Genomic DNA, 16,891 nt, shown 5'->3' with positions numbered 1-16,891 from the left:
TCTTGGCAGAGCTTTCTCACTCTAAACTATCTCTTTTGTGAGATCTCTATCAGAAATGATATACAGTAAAAAATATTATGTCTGTTCAGATTAAAATATATGTGATTTTTCAGGCCAGATAAAGGGCCTGAAATTTTTATTTAATGATCCAAGTTTATTTAACTGCTTTATAAATTTTGCAGCACAGCTTTGCTGTTCAAACGCAGAGCTGTTTGCCAGTCTGCCATTTCCTTTTATTTCTCTTAATATCAAACTGCTCCGCAGAATGCCATTCCTCACACAGAGCTGGAAGAATGGATAGAAGAATCGAGAAAGAAAGTGATAGTTTCATTTGTAATCTTGTGCCATGACAGGGGAAAGGCACTTAACAGGCTAGCTGCCGTGGTGGATACAATGTGTGCGGCAAAAGCAGCCGTTAAGAGGCTTTCAGTTTTTGACTACTCTCAGTTATTTTGAGGGAAGGGGAAAGGGAAGTGATCATGCCTTCTTTCTTCTTTCTTGATTTTTTTTTTTTTTTAATCCCGCGTGGTAGGGAATTACTTGAATTACACTAAATTGGATTTAAAAGTGTGCCCGGAAGGCTCAAGGACTGACTGAACCTCTCCTCTGGGTGAGGGACGCTTCATTTTACGTTCCTTGCCGCACCACCTTGTACTTCTTGAGTTCTGTCTGCATTAGGTTGCTGCTATTAACACAGGTTAGTTAACTAAAGGGAGCTTTTGGGTTAAAGAGGCAGCCAGGGTTTTCAGGTTAATGTTAAACCTGTGCTGGATAGATGTTAATTTTAAGCATCCAGACAGAAAGGTATGCAGGAACAGGTATCCTGACTCTGCAGTAAAAAATAAAAGGAATTACATAAGAATAGACATATTAGGTCAGGCTAAAGGTCCATGAAGCTCCAGTAAGCTACCTGGACTACTAACCCATAAGTAGTTAGCTAAGAAATAATTAACCAATTCCTATTTGTAAATTTTTGTTCTGAAATAAAGCTATGTCAAGTGTATTATGCTATATTAATATATTTATTTAGAAAATAGACAAGATATACAATGATCAAGTTTATATTAAATTAAAATCGTGCCAGTGTATAAATGACACAATGCTCTTTTTATATTCACTTTATTCTGAACTGGACATTCATTTTCTGACTTTCAAGTCATAAAAACTGCTTGTTGGAGAGATAAATATTCATGTACAAATTCACAAATAGTGTTAAAATACTCCCCCTTCCCCTTCCATAGCTGACACAGAAAGAAAATTCATAGCACAGAATAAGAATGCAAAATTGGGTCTTTTAGAATTTTCTTCTTTTTTTATTTGTACAGTTAGGTTAACCTATCTAGGTCACATAAATCCCATGGCAGATTAATGCGTGTTGTTCATTATTGTTTGCGCAAAGTTCTTCAGGAGAATCTTAAAATTAAAGAACACTGTAGATTTTTGCATCCTTTGTAAATTAATTATATAACACAAAAATGATTTTGTATTATTCTCCTGTTTGAATCATACTGATTGGTGTGCATTTGTTATTTCCGTGTTCTGTTATTTACTACTGAGACAGGATTTTATCAGTCTACTTAGAATAAAATTTGGAGAAAAATGGTTCTACTTTCTTCGACCCTTCAGAAATTACCCTGAAGCATTAAAGATAGGATTCATCTCATTTAACTTTAGTCATCTAAAACTGGAACCAATGGAGAGAGACAGTTTGCCTTTTCAGAGAGCCTTTCTTAAATACTTACCCTAGTATGGGTTTAATTGCTTTATAAAGAGTCCTTGTATGACAAGCTTAGATTACATGACTAACTTTTAGATGGCCAAAACCATGTAGGATGAATCCTTTCCAAACTATTTAAACAAAACTTTGCTCCTTCTTTTGGCATTACTGTCAGCCAGCTGCAGGGTACCACCTTCATGGCTCAGAAAAGTGTGGGAGGTAGTGACACAAGCGTTATCTCTTGCTCTTATGCCTTGTCCAGTCTTGGTGCTACACTGGTAATTTTGAATTGTCTTTCTGATTATCCTGCCAGAGTTCTTTCCTGTTAAAACGTCTTATTAAATTTATCTTTCTACCCACCATGTAGACTTTAGTTCCCTGGTCTTCTAGTCCCAATTTCCCTCAAACTTGTTATCCAATGTTATCTCCTTTCTACCCATCTCCTTGGAAATCAACAATTCTGTGATCCTGCAGTCGGTGAGGTATATTCAGGAGGTTCCAAAGTTCCTGAGACTTCTGGGCTGCCAAATCATTTACAAAGGATCAGCTGGTTTCAGGAATTTTTCCTGTTTTCAATATGTGCTGATGCTAGTACACTGAGAGTGCTTACCGAGTCATAAGTTGTATGAGGAGTTTCTGGTGGGATAGAATGAGAGCAGCCTGGTGCTGTATTGGAAGGGCCATGTTTATAGGACATTTTTAACTTTTCTACATCTCATTTTTATTTGAACAAAACTTTTCTCAAAACATCAGAAAAGAAGCAAAAGTTTCAAGGAGACTCAATACTTTTTTAAAAGACACCATAAGATTGCTCTAGTGATGACCAGAAACCCTATAGCATGGCATAGCTCTGTCCTGTGTCCAGTATGTCTCACAAATCAAAGTTAAGGTAGTAGTGGAGGACTAGGATGCTTGCCCATGGAGTCTAGTATCATCCTCACCATTTTTGGACCTCATTCTTGGCCCATTTGAAAAAAAAAAAAAAGTTTTCTTTTACTTAGAGCTAGGCATTTCATTTTTCTCATAAGTTTCACAAATACAAAAAGGATCAAGGGATTTACTGTGTCATGTTGACTTTTTGCATAGCATTAAATGCAATCACATTTCCCTTAAAGTTCCCAATTTCCACTGTGCTGTGCTGAGGAAGTCTTACAATAATTATCCTTTCAATTAATAACAGTACACTTTATGTTTCTCTCAGTCTTCAGCCTAATTTATTTCTCTCTCTCTCTCTGTTTCTTTTTTTCTTTTTTTTAAATCTTTGTGCGGGTCCGGGTCTCTGTAATTCACAGCTCGCAAAATTTTGAGCTGCACTACGAAACAGCAGGCGCAGCAGGGTAAAGTTTATTTTATTTCTAATATTTTTGAATTAAAATATCACTTTTAGCATGACAGAAAAATGGGGCATCAGAGCTACTCTTCTAAGATTAAAATCCTGTACACTCATAAAGATGTTCTCCTTTGCATTCAACCTCAAAAGTTATTCATTTTAGAAATGTAGAACACTTTGCAAAAAGCGAGGTAATTGTTCCTTATATCTACAAAAGAATTTGAGCAGCCTGAAAACTGAGCTCAGATTTCACCTGCAGATTTTGTATTACTTTGTCACAAATTTCCCACTTCTTACTCTGTATTTCTTAGGCAACGTTTTTTTGTCGTTATATTCTACAAAAATGTAGATCTGTTTAGAAACAAAGTACAGTACAAGGAGTCTTACAAGCCGGTTTAGGCCAGTATGAAAGTATTGATGATTTCTGTTTTCTAAGCATGCACAATGGAGAGGTCAGACGAAATACCTTAGAACTACTTGTCTATTTTATGAAATTATTTCCACTTTCTATAACTTTATAAATGTAGTTTTCTAGAGCAAAAAACATTATAGACTTTTTTTATTCTGTCTACTCAAATAAATCTAATAATATACTTCAGCCTGACTATATTGCAGAGACTAAAAGCTAAACAATCAAACAGATTAAAATCATGGACATGCTCTTAAGAGTTTCTTAGCTGACCTGATGGTTTGTAAATATTGCTGTTGAATCATTTAATGATTACCTTTTTTGTGTGCGCATATATGTGCAAGGTTTTTTTCTTACACTCATACATGCATACATTTATAGCAACCTACAAATGCACCTCTGAAGAGAGTGTGTCATGATAGAAAACAACATTGACCTACTTCTGATGGTGTTAGTACTGATGGATTTACCATGGTGGTTTCTAAATCCTTTTTTTTTTTTCCCATTCAGAGAAATTGCTTAGGCTATTTAGAAATTCAGGCTGAAAAGCATCTGTTAGCCTTAACAAGAAGCTCACCATTAACAAACTAATGATGCCTCCATCATAGCATACTTCTTGGTCACAGTGGGACAACTGCCTCTCAGTTTGCTTCTCAGCAGCCGAAAATGTAGTTTTAGTTTGGTGGCAGTAAGAAGGAGCTGAAATTGGAGAGTCAATCTTCCAGCTGCTCTTATGGGAAAAAAGTTATCTATTTGGTTGCGCTTTTAATATTACAAAGGCGATCATGAATTTAGCAATGAAAGGTTGGAATTGTAAGGCTGAAAAACACGGTGCAGGAAAGTTTAAACAAGATAAAAAGCCCCATCCTGCCATATTGAGATAATTCCTATACTTTTCCCAGTTGTATACTATCTTTAGCGGTCTTCAGGACTGATTAGAACTGAGTGAAGATTATTATAGATGTTCATAAAAATACACTCTTTAAGTATATTTACTTCAGCTAGACTTGTATGTCCTGTGATGACTATTCTTTTGACTAAATTTAACAGATGCAGCACTTTGCAAAATATGAATTTTAGAACTAGAACTGCAGCAAAAAGTGTTTAGATAGTTACCAAGTGGTGAAATAAACAATGCTGTATGACATCTGAGAAATTATTAACCTACATAGTATAAATGGGAAGTATTCCCAAGGAACAATTTGTAATCAAGTCAAAGACTGGGGGGAAAAAAAGTCATTACAATAATCTTAAAATAGCTAAATTCATAATGTATTCATTCCTATCCACCAAACAAGAAAAAAATAGGCTAAATGTGTTAGATAAATTATTCATGGTAAATTAGTTTCACAGCAATAGTTTGGATGCAATTCGTTTGTTGGTTCTACACCTACTTAAAATTGGAACTGTCCTGTTATGAATAAGTCCCTACCTTCTAGATTATTTTACACCTTTCTTTTCGATATTTATATTCAGCAGTGTAAGATGTAAAAAATACCAGATGATACTAAACAAAAACATAGGTGTCCTACATTTTAATTTCACAGATTGTTGCTCTTTTGGGGTTTTTTTTTTGGCATAGAAGTGTGAATGAAACTAGAGTCATATCCAAATATAGCTGACTGGCTTGCTCCTGCCCTCATTAAAATATCTAGTCAGCAAATAATTCAAAAATACAGATATTAACCACACTACTTCTGGGGAATTATTTCAGAGTGAGTGGCATTTGTTCCTAACATTAAAAACAAGAACAAAAACAAAAAAAAACACAGTAGCTAACAAGCTTTATTATAGTGAATTATCTGAAAAAAGCATTATATAGCAAAAAGGTGTCTGCCTGCTTTTATATATTGCAAAAAAATCTTTTATAGATTAACATTATGATTGTATTCAAATTTAATGAGAATATTACTACTGACAGACCAACAAAGGGGCTGCAATGCTGCATGTTCCCAAGAAGCTGGTAATAACGTCCCTGAAAATGTATGTACAGATGTGATGCGTTGATCTCCAAACGTTAGCTGGGAAATCATGAGAATCAAAGAAAATACTGTAAACAGATTAAGCTTTTATGTCACTAGATGAAAGAATTTTACTTAATAATTTAATTATGCCATATAATGAGTAAATAAAGAATAATGCAATAAAGATGAGGCATGACAAATTTATGTGCAACAGTGACATTAAGTACATTCAGATGATTATGTGGATACAAAATAAAAATTGGAATAAGTATAGAAAGAAGAAAAACTGAAAAAGTCTAAAGAACATAAAAAACCACTAATGGGGAATTAATATCACAAAGAAACCCACTAATGGGGAATTAATACCACAAAGATATTTACTTAGGTGATCTGAGTAAGTTTCAAAAAGATATTGGACATCTGCAGATGAGAATATCCATCTGAGCAGAGATTCAGGATCAGAGAAACATAATGTCTGTGATAAAGATCTTTTATTAATAATATGAAATACATAAGTCTATATAGCTTAATGAGATAATTTTATGTGGTATTATCTTAATCTTAAAAAAAAAAAAAGGCAAAAAATATACATGTATACATTACTTGGCAATCAGGATGTTTCTTTTTAGAATTAGCCTGGGGAACAGCATGCTGTTTTGCACCTTCAGCATGACTTCGTCTAACTAAATTGCCCTAGACTGTCTGTAAGAGTTATTCATTACTAAACTGCTACTCAACCTATACTATTCTGTTTCTAATAGTTAACATCTACTGCTTTTTACATCTTGGTAGCCATGATGCCTAGACCTACTGGAGAGTTAGGATTAAATGACAGGTTAGCAGATATACGGAATAAGTTTTCCTTATTTGTTCATAGGATCCACAGGGTGATGGATGGAGAGGTGGATACAGCTAGCAGGGTCCTGGCAGCACTGATGGGAAGCAGGCAGTTTGATCTCAGAGATGATTAGGAAGGAGACTTTTTTCCCCTAGGGAAACAGAGCGAAGTCTGCAAAGTCTGTTGCAAGCAGGAATCTACTAAATGTGGCCAATCTAACAGAAAACCTGAAAGAAAAGGATCATCTTTCACAGACAAAGAGGGTCTGAGAGTGTTAGTTTCCAAGTGTTGTTTTATTTTTGTCCTATCTTCTGAGTTTCTCTGCCTAAAAATGCAACCTATTTCCATTTCCTTTCTAACAAACCTAGCCGTAGACATTCAGAAACGTCTTGGATGTCTCTGGTATGAGTACATCTTGCAGCTTTATCCTGACAGGGCATGAAGCAGGTGGGTGCTCAGAGCTACTCATCATGGTCAAACGGTGCCCAGTATAAACACCGGTTGAAGATTTAGAGTGCTTTTTAAAATTAGCATAAGGAATATCACTGAGTCTTTCGAGGTATCTCCAAAAGGTGAGCATGGGAACTTAAACTTACAATTTTGTTAATCACTGAAAGTCCTGGTCTAAATAGTAATATTGACTTTATGGTATATTACCTACCTTTTGCTAATTAATATATATGTGTTAATTACTTATCCCTCCATTCTAGAGAAGATGAGATTTTCCCCCTGCCTAGCTATTAGTCCTGCTGCGGGTATTGGCACTCAATACTAATTGACTAACATAAGTTAAATACAGTTCCCAGTCCATATGTAGTTTAAGGTTTGTTGTTTGTTTCAGATTTAGAAGCACTTTTATGCCCAGCAGCTTGGCTGTTTTATTAAATGTATGAACAGATTCACAAAGAAATATTATTTTACCTTCTTTCCTTTACTTACCTTACTACATCTGCAACATTATTCGCAGTTCCTTCTCATTCCTTCTAGTCCAGTACTTAAAGCCTCGTTTTACAGGATAAACTTTCTAATGTTAGCTACCCATTATTTTCTGGGACAGGTGTTATTAGATAGAAAGTTAGTTTCTTAAAGAAATGTTGAACATGTGTTATATTTTACAGATATGGAAGGTATTCTTCCATACAGATTCTGTGGACAGAAAAGATAGAAAGATTGAATACTTGAAATATATTTCAAAGTACTGTACAATCCCTCTAAAATATTATACAGCCCTATATGGTGTATGATCCCTCTGAAGTCTTATACAGCCCTATATGGTCTCGGATATGACAGTCTGAAGTAGAATATGGTCAGCTTGTTACACATAATTGTATGTGCATACAAGTACATATTCTGTTTGGCCTATGAACATTGCCTCTGAACTTTTTTTCTTTTTCTGGTTTGTATAGTATTATTGCTGAAAGTTCCCTTAAATAGTCATAACAAGACAATCCTGGTTTATAGGTTTTTTTTCCTATGTGAACATCATAGATTCTGAGAAACAGTATTTCTCTTCCTGACATTCTTCTAAAACATGCTGAGATATATTTATATTCATAACCAATGGCATGTTTATTTTACTGCTTAACTAGGCAATAAAAATGCACAACAGCATTTAAGGAATAACTTACTATGCTGAATTCAATCATATTTCAGTAATGTATCTCACTGTTGTGCCTGTTGATACACGTTTCGTGCTTGCACTGTCTCCCACCATGAAAAAACTATGAGAGTATGGAAATAGGTATGGAATCAAAATGAAATGGAAGGGTCTAACCACTTAAATAATTGATACTTTTGCACTTATTTAGTCATTGTACACTGTAGGCTAGTACAAAAACACAAACTATGTTTTCATATAGTTTAACAGGAACAAGAAATAACAAAGCACCATGTTGTACAGAGCTATAGAACTTGAAATATTCATGGAAAAAGCAAAAATGCAGATTATGTATAATCCTGTAATATATTTCTAATCAGCTGCATTTCTGTGTGTATACACGTCTATGTATGTATGTATATAAAACTGGGCTACTTAGCTCAGATAAACTTGCTAGAATATGCTGTCTTTGTGCAACAGTCTAACCTTTCAAGTAGTGCTCCAAAGTAATGTATTAACATAGTTAAAGGGAATCCTGGAAAGATGTCACTTCTCTTAGTGATGTCACACAAGAATATATTGTGTTAGTGTTAATAGGATTTGTACACCGATAAGTCAATCGGACACTAAAACCTCAGGCCGATACCTCATTGCAGTCTAGGTATACCAGAAAGTGTCACAGAAAACGATGTTTTTATATGAGAATCTCAGTGGCCATAGAAACATTGTATATATAAAAGCCAGGGGCTGCGCTCTTCTACCGCTCCTCCCAAACCCACGCTTAAAATAGCTAAACACACCCTGAGCAACAATGAGATTTTGTGTCTTACTGGGAGTTGATGGCACCAAGCCATAGCTGTGTTCTGGGGGCTTTTGGTTTCATGCTCGGGAAGTCATCGTGAAGAGCAGGAAGCAATCACAGCAGGATCTATACTTTCCTTTGATCCTTCTCCAATATTCCATGGCACAAAATTAAAAATAACCCAGCTACAAACAAACAAAGATCGCATCAGCAAAGATTTTTAAGAAGGCTCCAGCGCATATTATGGTCTCCTCTCACTACCATGCCTTCTTCCCTGAAACACTGACACTGACAAAGCGAGTATAACAAGGAGTAATAATTTTAAGTTTCCCCTCCCCCCACCCCAGTCATTCTCTACATTAAGGATTTGTGTAAAATTAGCAAAAGTCAGCTCAGAGTAGAAGCAGCCCCTTATTAGCCCCTGAGATGAGCTGGGGCTAATTTTATTCGTTCAAAATATCTAGTAATACAGAAGAACAGATGCATCATTCTTCTTTTAATATCAGGGGATGAGAGAAATTCCTGAAGAAATATTTTAATGTTTCTTGATTGCTAATTGTTTCCTTTGGAAAATGAAAATTACCAGAAAGTGGAACAGAAACTATTATTGATTAAGCACAATAGTATCTTAAAATAAAGCTATCACATATGTGAAGAAGCGCTTCTTTATTTATTTATTTATTTCCAAAAGCTTTATGAAACTAAAGTATGCAGAAGTCCACCATGAGATATTTCTGTGTTCTTTTAGCATTAGAAACATAGAAATCATCCCACCTGTCATGCTAGTTAACTCTTTTCCTATTGGCTTCTTTTCGACTGTCTTTCCATATCGGCTTCAAACTGGGAGGGGGAAGAAATAAGTTTTAGGTACTTGACTTTAAACTCACTGAAATCAGCTGGCTAGCTTACTTCATCCGCTAAAAAGTGAAGTTCACACAGAAGTATGTTGACTTTACCCCATGTAACTATCATACTTTCTTTAATAAGATTGATAGAGTTTTGCTTTTTCATTTATATATTAAAAAAAAAATCCAAAATGAAAAAGTCCTCAAATTCCTTTGATTGCTTTGGAATTCCTTAGAAACCTCATAGCATGTTCACATCTAAGGAATATTTGGTTACCCTTCATATTTCTACTGACTGCTGTGTGGACCACCGTCCAGATACCATCTAGCAAGAATGAAATAGGCTGACCTAATTCCCTTCAGTAGTAGTCCATGAAGGAGCTTATCCAGCTGAACCTCAGGGGCCCAGTTAAACCATAAAGCTATCCCATCATTTTTGGACAAGGTGGATAATGCAAGCTGTTTGTTTATTCCTGGGGTTTCATGCGTCTCAGGAATACTACATATGCCAAGTTTCTTTTTTGATGTACATGTTTAGCAGTTAGGAGCCCAGAACTACTAGAAAAGGAGTTTACAAGGACCTCAGTTCTCTTTGCAGTTTTTTTTTTTTTAATTGAGCAGACTCCAGGCCATTTTAAAAAACAGTGAAATCGAAAAAAAGATTCTTTTCTCTGCAAGGACTCAAACATGTTAGTGGCCTTCAGCTGATGCTTCTGCAAGATAATGCTTTTCTTCGAGCTCTTTACTATCTTAAAGAGATTCTCTAAATTAATCAGCAAATGAAACAAATTTCCTGCAAATATTTTCTACATTTTGGGTTTGATTTTCCCACACTTATGACTTTGAACAGTACTAACAAGAGAGGTAGGTAAATGTTTCTAAAGGGTTAGTGGCTTTATGTACTTCTTTAGATCTAAATATCTATGCAGAGGTGCAAAGAAAGAAAGCTAAAACCTCTGAGTTCATTTTTTCCAATGATATTGTTTTTTCCTCTTTAGTTTGGCTTAAAATTTTGTAGCTCCAGAGAGCCAAGAACTAATGCTAATTCCTTCTTTTTCTACCTACCTTGAAAATACGTTGTTGCATGTTTTTACCATGCTGCTTGTTAAGTTTCAGAGTTCTCCAAAAATTGGAAGCCTATGATACACTTTTTTTTATCAAACTGATGAAGCCTGAACTGCCTCAAGTTCAATCCAGGAGCTAACAAAAATGAACTGAAGACCTCGTTAACTCCAGGTAAGGACAAGTAATTCTCAAAATGGATGAGGAGGACTGACTTTTTCACCCTCAGTGGGAATGAACAGAACCTCCCCAACCCTGAGAAAACAGAAACAAAAAATGCCTTGAGCTGAAGTGCATCATCATATATACAGCTGCCAATACAAGCACACACAATGCTGGGGTACCTGGTGCCTTACCCCGATGTAACGCCCTGAGGCTGCTTTTGCAAAAGAACCTACAATTCAAAAATGTGGTCAAAAAGGTCAATTTTTTCAATAAAAGACTTAACTTTTTGGTGTATACCAAAGGTTGCACAAAAGCTATCATATTCCTTTGAGGAGTTAAGAGAATCAGAGTGAGTGGTATGTACAATAGATGTCCTACCTTTAGGCAGAAGAGTCTGTCTGTATCTTTGACTCACCCACAGTGCCTGGCAAGATCAGAATCTCAGTTCACTCACTGCATTGAAATGAAGCAGCTCTCTGCCTTATTGTCCTACCATATAGAGAATTTATTTCACCTAAAATCAGATGCTTCATTTGAATGCATTGAATGAACTGAGTTTCTGATCTTGCCAGGCACTGTGGGTGAGTCAAAGATACAGACAGACCTTAGATTACTTACCCATTAACACAACTTGAGGGCATGAATCCACTGTGGCTGTTAAGCCCTTTAATGGGTATCTCTTTCTGGTTTCAAATATCATGTTAAAAAATTAAAAAAAAAAAAAAAGCTATTAGGCTCCTACTGTGGGGCATGCAGGTAATAGTCTGTCTTCTGTGTGTTGTACTGTGATGAATCTATTGAGTGGAAACTCTATCAGAAAGAAAATTGTGTTCTGGATAAAGCCTGGAGGAAGTAGAAGAGACTGATACCTGGAGTCAGAGAACTAGCTTGTGAGATGAGTAAAGGGAACTATCTCAGGATAAACATATCAAACTTCAAAAATGTTAAAAGGAGAATAACTTGCAGCAGTCTATTGCAGCCAAGACATACTAAAGAGACATAATATTGTAGCTAGGGGAAGATCTATGATTTGATCTAATGTTATTACCACAATTAGGAGATTCCTGCTCAAGGAAAGGTGCAGGTCCATGTTTTGGAGCTAAAGAATGTGGCTTATTGTTAATCACTATCCCTGAAGAGACGCCAAAAGAGACAAAGTAATTGCTAAGGGAAAATGTGGATGGAATTCTTCCCTTTTGATATCTATATCTGAGCCAGTACTCTCAGGCTGTTTTTGTAGTCAGTGAAGAGAAATAGGTATTTTTAAGGCACAGTTCATCACATTTTAGACATTGACTTTAGAGCAAGATGAATCACAATGCACAAATACTTACTTTTTTTTTGCTTTAGGTATAAAGTGAGACTATGTGCACACATTTCCATCATAGGTGTCTGTGTTTGGTCAAGTGAATCTCATTCTAAGGAGACAACAAAAAGGAATTCCATTGAGTTCCCAAACAATGGTACACACATCCAATAGATATATATCCCATTAGCCAGTAAAGGAAGAATAGACTGAAAGTATCATCTCAGGAGCCAGGACTTATGCGGCAGTCAACAAAGTTATTTATGTGCCTCCCTGTTGTAGTGATTCCTGGGAATTCCTTGAATTCCTTGAATTTAAATGCTTTACATCATAACTGGTTAGAAAGCCATGGAGTTTTTAGGAGCATTGACAATGGCGTTTCACGCCCCCACCAAGTCAGATTGCTAGTTCCTTGAGCTCTTTATGTTATCATGCAGAAGAGAGGCTTCTATGACAGGTAATTCAGAGCAACCATGTGTGGTAGGTGCTCTGCAGGAATCAGTGAGCAAGGTGGTATGTGTGCCACCATACAAGGCTCGCCATGAAACTCATTTCTGGGCTTTAGAGCTCTTTAAAAATGAGAGAACTATTACATCTATAAAGGAACAGAGCTGTATGTAAACTGTAGGCTAAAAAGCAAATTCTTTTTTAATCTGTTACAGCTTTTATATCTAGAATTTGCTCTTTTTTTTCTTTTATCTAAGATATTGTGGGTTTTTTGTTTGTCTCTTTTCTCAGTGAAATATACCTCACTTTTCTCTACTGTTTTTGCTATGGTATGTATGACCAACTACAGATTTAAATTAATAGTCAGTCCTGTTTGAACTTTAGTTGCAAAGAAATGTAAATTTTTTAGTGAGCAGTTCTTTTACCGTACTTCTCATGGCAACACTACCTTTTTTTCCCAACTCTAAAATTCCCTTTCCTCTCCAAACTGTACTGTAGTTGGTATAGCAAAAATGGGAAAAACAGGTGATAAAAGTGTACTAAGTCTACATTCAGACTTCTTGACTTACTCTTGATCTTATTTGGGAAGGCTCCTTCTTATCTTCATCACAGTGCTTTAACTTGCTGTCCATGGCAAATCTGCTCAAACTGAAATAACCATTTTACCTATTAACTATGTCTTTATGATATTGTTATGATCTAAGACAGAAAGAGTGAAAGCCTTCCATTGCTAACCTGAAGCAATATTTTACAATTTTTTTAGAGAAAAGTAGATAGGAAGTTTACATTAAAACACTTAAGATAAAATCAACAAAGACATCTTTTAAAGTTTATTCACTCTCTACTACCAACTTTTCTTTATTTAACTATAACTATAGATAGAAAAGGAGATAGATATTTAATAGATTTTATTGACTGACACATCAACAAATGGAAGGACGACACGGATACAAGAACTGATATATTCAGCAGCAGTCTAAAACTTCTATGGACAATTTTCATGCACGACATCCATCTAGTGCATGCGTACAGGGATTATAACACATGACTGGCTGCCAGGAAAGCCACATTTCTTGAGTCTATTATACTTTGGTATCATACTTTGGTATACTAGGCAGACACACCAGTCTGAAGACACCCTTGCAGGTCTCCGTCCCTTCACCCAAAACACAGGCTATATCAGCTTCTCTCTCAGTAATACTTACTCTGTGAGCTAAGTCTTGACCCCAGCTCAAGGTCCTGCTGTCTCTTACTTGAGATCTGTAGAGGAAAACTTGTCCTCCACCATAATCGAGTGCCTTGAACATCACTAATTGCACAGAGAAGCAGACTTTCCAATTGGCCAAATTTTGGTGGTGAAAAAAAACCAAACATATTTGACAAGTTAGGATTCTTCAGAAAAATTTCATCCAGACCCTGGATGAAATGCAAATCTGGTAGCAGTTTTTTCTATAGCACATCATGAGGCCTAATTCACCTGTTATCTTCGAAGGAAAAGGTGAGTAGCTTTTTAGTCATTTCTAATTCTGATCTGTGAGGAGAAAAAGTGCCTTCACATAGGTTCATAGCTATATACCAATGTGGACCAATCATTTGGTGTAGCCTAAACCCAAAAGGTGATGTTAGCCACTGAGTTGAGATAGTTGCTCTCCATCCTCTTCCTTCTTCCCCGTATCCTTGCCTAGTCACAAGGTGATAACACTACTAGAGGTGCAGAACCTGGAAAAGTTTTTTTATGCTGAGGTAGCAGGAAATTCTTCTGTGAAAAGTATATGCTTTTGGGGAGATATTCTCTAGTAGTATCTTCTGGGCCTACATCAGATCTTGAAAACTGTTTAACATGGCATTCTCACTCATTATTTCACACAACTTATATATATTTACAGCCTCCTGTCAAGTTAAAAAAGTGATGAATTTTCATTGGGTGAGTTCCATATAAAATTATTATTTATTTAAATGACACTGCTGGGTCCTTTACCCTCTGGTTAGACTTAATTTAAGTATTTCAAGAAGAAGAAAAAGTCCATTTAGAAAGGTGGCTAACTGTTGCAGAGCAGCTCCTAATCTCCTGAGATCCTGCCATATAATTGTTCATTTGCACAGAGTCGTGTATCTGTGAAGTCCATGGTACCTCTGGGTAATAATGTAAAATAGATTAGGAAATTAAAAGTGAGAAAATTGGTTTTTACTGGCTGTATTATTAATCTTTTTCTAGGATGAGTGTTTCATTAAGACTTTCCATTGAGCTCTCAAACAGTAGCTTCCTGATCAATAAAATAACTAATTCTAAAAATAGGCTTGAAAACTATATCTAAGTGTGTGAGACTGACAATTGTCTTAAAAGAAGAAGAAAAACAATTTCAGGAAGTTTTGATAAATAAAAAGGAAGTTTTGATAAATAAAAATCTATAAAATGAAAACAATTCTATATAAAATGCTGCATCTGTTCCTTGTTCTGTTTTAATGTTTCGTGTTCTGAACTCTATATATTGTCATACACAAAATATACTGCTATGATCTTTAGCAAGTAGTCATTTTTCTTCAGTAGAAGCAATGTAGTGTGGACAAGATATGTCTGAAATCTGTGAACTTTAGCTCTGGTCCTGCAGCCAGATTTGCTAGCAGAGAAACTCACCAATATCTTTGAGGCTATTCATGGATTCACAGACTAGTAGCCTTGACTGCATTTGTTTAGCTCTTAACAAGAAAGCTAAAATTATGTGTGCTGTTCAGTGGATTTTGCTACTTATGGGCTAATGTAGTCTGGATCCATTACTTTAATTGATGTTGATTATATAACTAATGGTACCTCTAAGACTGTCTCCATAAAATCTGCAACATCTTGCTCAAGTTACCTTGCACTGTAAAGCAATTAGGTCATACCAACTAAGCAGGATTTGTAGTGGGAGGGGTTAATAGCTGCTGTTGCAGGTAGCATCACTGCTTCTGCCTTCTCAGTCAGTACTTAACTGGAGATCTTGTAACTAAATGCTTCGTAGAAAATAAACTTTTGCCCCCCACCTCTGCCCAAAAATAGGCCAGGTACACTGGTAGCTTTCAGCTGCCCTGATAGTGATTTTAAGCTTAATCTTTATAGATTTCAGAAGAGTGGCTCTAGGCAGAAGTGAGATTAGCAGAGCCTGGAATGAATAGCTAGCTATACATGGGGCTAAAAGGCATTTCAGATCCCACAAGGTGAGTAGCATGGGATCTCTATGAGAACATGCACTTATCTAAAGCTGCTTTTAGTGAGTAGGGCCATGTTACCCTGCATCTCTGTAACCTATGCAGGAAAACTAGCTCCATTCGGGTAGTGAGTGGCTTTCCAAAGCATCCATACATCTGCATGCATCTCCCCATGGTAATCTCTGCTATCCAGTGGACGGATGAAGCCTCATCCATGAATATGATGCACCGTTATTGAATGGCATAGTAGTGAAGGAGAAAGGATTACTTTATTTGGAGCAGATTGATTCCAAATCTCCTTTAGGATATCCTTATCCCATCCCTTCAATTTATCTGTTTGCCAACATTATATTCAGTAGTACCAGAGATGAATTTTGCAACCTAAGCAAAGTATTGTGTTCCTAGGTTGCTTTAATAGAGATACTTTTTTTTTTTTTTAAAGTAACCCTAAAATGAAACATCAACTAAATGTCCAGTGATGATATGGCCAATCTGTCAGATGTGGGGAATATGCTTTCCTGCACTTAGCATATAATGAACATGATGATCAAGAAATGCTTAATAAACTTTTCCATTGTTCTGTACTTCAGTTATTCTAAATATATTCAAACTATAGGAATAAAAAAAATTTGCTCTCAAACTTTTTAATGGCAAAAATGGCAAAAATTGTACTTTGAATTTTTTCTTTTTACCAATAAATATTTATTGGTAAATAAATAAATACCAATAAGTAAATGCCAATAAGTATTTATAGGAAGCTGAGGATTTTTTGGCAGGAGATATTGGCTTTCCTTTCTCATTTACCTAGTGGATTTCCACCACGATTTGTGTAGTGTTGCAGATTCAAGGTGTTACTTTGGAAAAAAGGCATTTGGTCATGTCTCTTCACATGTCAGATTGATTCTTGGAGCAAGAAAAATACAGGATGTATTTGTTTAACTCAAGAATGAGGCAGAATGGTGGTCCGTTTGTGGATAAAAATCTGATCTCTCCCTATTCTGATGGAGGCACCAAATCTGGAAGGACAGAAACGCCAGCATGGCTCCCCCAGCCTTTGCACACTTATTAGATGGGAAAAAAGAGGAGAGGTAGGATACATATTGTCTTCATATGAACACAAACCTTGGGTTATTTCTGCTCCCAGTAGTATAACGCTCTTAAATTACAGCTACAGGTAAGATTATATAGGACACACAAATGATACAGAAGCTTATAGAGGATAT

At 36.0% G+C, this 16,891-nt stretch overlaps 1 protein-coding gene across 3 annotated transcripts in view; it reads left to right on the top strand.

Annotated features, from left to right (window-relative positions):
• The window catches only part of MGAT4C (MGAT4 family member C), a 439,229-nt gene that overhangs the window by 403,645 nt on the left and 18,693 nt on the right, over nucleotides 1-16,891 (top strand). Inside the window, exon 1 of one of the 3 annotated variants that reach the window (XM_009674577.2) lies at nucleotides 10,630-10,738. The exons of the other annotated variants lie outside the window; for them this stretch is intronic. The gene's annotated coding sequence lies outside the window, so the exon portion shown is untranslated. Of the gene's footprint in view, nucleotides 1-10,629; nucleotides 10,739-16,891 lie in introns of those variants that run through there. 3 annotated transcript variants of the gene reach the window in all.

Source organism: Struthio camelus, chromosome 1 (genome assembly GCF_040807025.1).
Source record: "Struthio camelus isolate bStrCam1 chromosome 1, bStrCam1.hap1, whole genome shotgun sequence".
NCBI classification, from domain to species: Eukaryota; Metazoa; Chordata; class Aves; order Struthioniformes; family Struthionidae; genus Struthio; species Struthio camelus.
This window is presented reverse-complemented; position numbering and strand designations above follow the sequence as displayed.